Source organism: Castor canadensis, chromosome X (assembly GCF_047511655.1).
Source record: "Castor canadensis chromosome X, mCasCan1.hap1v2, whole genome shotgun sequence".
Lineage (NCBI taxonomy): Eukaryota > Metazoa > Chordata > Mammalia > Rodentia > Castoridae > Castor > Castor canadensis.
In genome coordinates, this window is record NC_133405.1 from 66,346,367 (window position 1) to 66,351,764 (window position 5,398).

Below are 5,398 nucleotides of genomic sequence, written 5' to 3' on the forward strand. Positions count from 1 at the left end.
GACCCCTAACCTGTGGAAAACCTCCTTACATCAAGTCACACTGAACCAAGTCTCAGAAAGTGTCTGCCTTTAGAAAAATGGCATGTCATTTTTCCCTGCTGACTGGTTTCAAAGCTGCCTCCATAAACCTGCAGACCCAACAGGTGAGCAACATGCACCATGCATGACTCCCCTACCAACCCCCCAGAACATAATCCCAAGTGCAGCCCCAGCTCAATTGAAACCCCCCAACAAAACTGAAAAGCATAAACAATGAATTGTAATATAACACCGGCATGGGTAGGGTGCTCCACCATTGGATGGAATGCTGAACCTACCCCAGAGAATGGGCATGGAGCAAGGAGTTGAACTCTCAGTGAACAAAGGCTGAAACAGTAACAAAGTCTGAGAGAGGGGATCTGGTGATAAGCCAACCTCCCAAAGTGGGGACATGGTGGATTGCTGAGCTACTCTTGCAGGACTGAGGGCTATACTCAAAACTGAATTGTCCTGCCTAGCTGGGAGAGAAGGTGACCAGCCAGAATTGCAGCTGTAGAGCAATGCAGCTGCCACTTGGCAAACGCAGCAACAGATTTAACCACCTTGCATGAACTGGCAGTGAGTTAGCTTGGGTCCCAATTGCAACCTGTTTAATGGACAGAAGAATCCAAAACTGCCGATAAGCCAGTTACCTAGTGAGACTACATTAAGCTCCTGCTTGCAATGGATGGCACATAAGACCAAGGAAAGTGCAACAACAACAACAAAAAGAAAATACCTCCAGCCTTCTCACACCATGCTCTCTGACAAGAGTGTCAGCACCCTTCTCCTCAAAGCCCAGAATACCACACGCCAATACCAGGGTTGGACACTGAAGGAAAAAGTCCAGAATCTTTACTGAGCAGACTGAACTTTTTGTTGTTGCTGTTCCTGTTTGTTTTTCTGTATTATTAACTTTACCATCACTATTTTCTTATCCTTATTCTTACCCCCTTCACTTTCCCTGCTTTTCTTATGCAAAAATCCATTGTTCTTTCTCCAAACTACTCTTTCTGCCCCTTCTCATGCACTCTCTCCTCCCTGTCTTCACCTCCCCTCCTATTCTTTCCCAAACTGTCACCACACTACCCTTCCCTCCTACACACTCACCACCCACTGACTAGCCTACTATAACAACAGTACACACCCCCAACCCCCTGCAATCCCTGACATAAGCACTCTCCACTACAACAACAGATACACACCCAAACACACACAAGGGCCACAAAACCCAGAAGCCCAGATACTTATTCCCCAACCCTCCTAACCTCCATTTATGACACCTTTAGCAATTACCCAAGTGTTTACCTCTAGCCAAACAACCATTACCCCACCAACTCCCACTATTTATAAATACTATCACCAAGGGGTTTTATGTATAATAGGTAAAAAATGGGTCTAGCATTGAACCTGTGAATTTGATAATTTACAGGTTAATTTACAGAGACAGAAATAACACATCAACCTAGTTAACAACTGAGTCAGTCACAACATAAAAATTAAATCAAAGGAAAGAAAAGAAGAAATTAAAACTACCAACTAGCCAATCAAGAGCATAGTGCACAGCACATATTGGAGCTATGGGGAGAAGAACAAGGAAAGGAAAATATACTCATCAAAAAAAAATTCAATAGAGGATGTAATGGGAAATAAATAAAATGAATACCCAGTTCCTGACCACTCCCCCCAAAAATGATAAATGTTACCAGTGAACCCAATGATGCTCACAAAAAAATTCCTCAAATTGGAAATCATGGAAAATGTAACTAAGAAACTCTTGGTTAAACAGAAAGTACAAGATGCACTCAAGAAATTCCAAGACACCACAAATAAAGAACTTGAGAAAACAAAGAAATAAATAAATGAACTCATAGAGGACTTCAACAAAGGACACTATAACAAGAGAGATATATGAAATAAAAAAGACAACATAAAATATAAAAGAAGAGTTGAACAAAGATATAGAAAACATCAGAAAAAAGAATAAAACAGAAATCCTGGAAATAAAAAGTCCCTTTATTCTAACAAAAAACACACTGGAAGGTCACTCCAGCAGACTAAAACAAGGAGAAGACAGAATCACAGAGCTCAAAGATAAAATTGAAATTAAAGATAAAACAGAAGGCATCTTAGTCAAACAACTCAAGAGCTGTGAAAGGAATATGCAAGAACTGAGTGACTCCATCAAAAGGCCAAACCTGAGAAAATCATGGACATTGAAGAAGGAGAGGTGCAAGCCAATGGGACATGTAATATACTCAATAAAATAATAGCAGAAAAGTTCCCAAACCTTGAGAAAGATTTGCCCATTCAGGTACAGGAAGCCTCCAGGACACCAAACAAACTTGACCAAAATAGAACATCTTCATGATATATTATCATAAAAACAACTAGGACAGAGAACAGAGAAAGAATATTGAAGGCCATAAGAGAGGAAAAATAAACAATGTATAAAAGGTAAAACCATAAAAATAATAGCAGATTCCTCAACAGAAACATTAAAAGCAAGAAGTTTGGTATTCCAAACAGAGAATGAGAAAAATTTCAGCCCTAGGATACTCTACACAGGAAAACTACCAATCAAAATTGACAGAGAATTTTATTTCTCTTTTATTTTTCTAGGAGTTTGAGATGTAGCATTAGGACAGTTATTTGAGATCTTTCTTTACTTTTAGTATTTGCACTCATGGCTATAAACTTTCCTCTTAGGACTGCCTTTGCTGTATCCCATCAGTTCTGATAGGTGTTGTTTTCATTTTCATTAAATTCCAGGAACTTTGCAATTTCTTCTTATTACTTCTATGACCCAATGATCCTTGAGTAATGTGTTGTTCAGAATCAAATTGTTTGTGTATTTTCTTCTGTTGCTTTTGTTGTTGAGTTCTAATTTTATTGCATTAGATCAGATAGAAGGCAGGGAATTATTTCAATTGTCATATTTGCTGAGGCTGGTTTCATGCCCTAAGATATGATCTATTTTGGAGAAAGTTCCATGGGCTTTGGAGAAGAACGTACCTTGTGCTGTTACCAGATGAAATATTCTGTAGAAAGCAGTTCCATTGGTCTATGATGTCATTTAGGTCTAGGAATTCTATGTTGAGTTTTTGTCTGGATGATTTATCTATTGGTGATAGAGGGGTATTACATTCTCCACAACTGCTGTGTTGGGGTCTTTATATGCTTCTAAGTCCTTTAATGTATGTTTGATGATGTTGCATGCACTAACATTGTGTGTATATAGGTTGGTAGTTGTTATTTCCTTTTGATGTATTGCTCCTTGTATTAGTATTAAGTGACATTCTTTGTCTCATTTTACCAATGTAAGTTTGAAGTCTACATTGTCTGATAAAAGTTTTGCTGCCCCTGCCCGTTTTTAGAGGGCATTGACTTGGTAAATATTCTTCCAGATTTTCACCCTAAGCCAGTGTTTATTTCTGCCAATAAAGTGGATCTCTTGTAAACAACGGATTGTTGGATCTTCCTTTTTAATCCATTTTGCCAAATGGTGTCTTTTGATGGAGGGGTTGAGTCCATTGTCTTTCAGTGTTAATATTGATAGGTAAGTGGTGAATCCTGCCATTTAGGGCAGGATTTAGAGCATTATGAAAGCTATATATGACAAACCTGTAAGTAACATCATACTTAACAGGAAAAACTGATACCAGTTCTCCTAAAATCATGAATAAGACAAAGGTGGCCACTCTTCCCACTCTTATTCAACATTGTCTTGAATTCCTAGCCAGAGCAATAAGGAAAGAAGAAATAAGAGTAATATTAATAGGTAAAGAAGTCATCAGACTATCCCTTTTCACAGATTACATGATCTTAAAGAACTAAAAAAGCTCAAAAAACTACATACCCCAAATATCAATGAAACAATAAAGAAGTGGGCAACTGGACTAAACAGAACTTTTTCAAACGAAGAAGTCCAAATAGCCAAAAATCACATGAAAAAATGCTCATCATACCTGGCTATAAAGGAAATGCAAATCAAAACCAAACTAAGATTAGACCTCACTCCCATTAGAATTGCTACATCAAGGACACCACTAACAATAAATCTTGGTGAGGATGTGGGGAAAAAGGAAACTTCACACACTGCTAGTGGGAATGTAAGCTAGTACAACCACTATGGAAATGAACATGGAGGCTTCTTTAAAAAAACTAAAAATAGACCTGCCAGTATGATCTAGCAATACAACTCCTAGGGAGATACTGGAAAGAATGTGAGTTAGGTTACTACAAAGACAGATGCACAACCATGTTTATTTCAACACTTTTCACAATAGCCAAGCTATTGAAACAGCCATGATTCCCCACTAAAGGCGAATGGTTTAAGAAAATGTGCTATTTATACGCAATGGAATTTAATTCAGTCACAAAAAGGAATGAAATTTTGTCATTTGCAAGTAAATGGATGGAACTAGAGAACATAATCTTAAGTGAAGTTAGTCAGGCTCAGAAGGTCAAAAGTCGCATGTTCTCCCTCATATGCAGATTACAGACTTAAAACAAATGCAGTAATATTATTGGACTGGGTCCCACCCTAAGGGGAGACCACACATGTGAGGAAAATGGAAAGGGACAGAAACCACAAACTTGAATGAGGGTGATATGCTAACTGTATAGGAGCTAATAAAGCAATCTTAAAGTGGCAGAGGCCACTATCAGAATGGAACTAGGAAGTAATTTTTTAACAAAAGTGCTAAACACATATGATGCAGATTACACAGCCTCTTAAACAAATGTTGCTGGTAAAGTGGATATGTGCTTGCAGAAAATGGAAACCTGATCGATGCCTATCACCCTGTTCTAGTATCAACTCAAAGTGGATTAAGGCCCTTAATATCAAACCTGAAACACTGATGTTAGTACAGGAAAGAGCAGGGAATACTCTGGAAGCAATAGGTATAGGCAAAGAATTCCCCAGTAGAACTCCAGCAGCCCAGCAACTAAGAGAAAGGATGGATAAATGGGACCACATGAAACTAAAAAGCTTCTGCACAACAAAAGAAATGGTCTCTAAACTGAACAGACCACCCACAGAGTGGGAGAAAATATTTGCTGGCTGTACATCAAAAGACTGATAACCAGAATATACAGAGAGCTCAAACAACTAAACTCCCACAAAATCAATGAATCAATAAAGAAGTGGACAACTGAACTAAACAAAACTTTTTCAGAGGAAGAAATCCAAATGGCCAAAAACCACATGAAAAAATGTTCACCATCCTTGGCAATAAGGGAAATGCAAACCAAAACCACGCTTAGATTCCACCTTACCCCTGTTAGAACAGCTATTATCATAAACACCAACAACAAGAAGTGTTGGTGAGGATGCAGGGAAAATGGAACCTAGATGTGCTGCTGGTGGGAATGT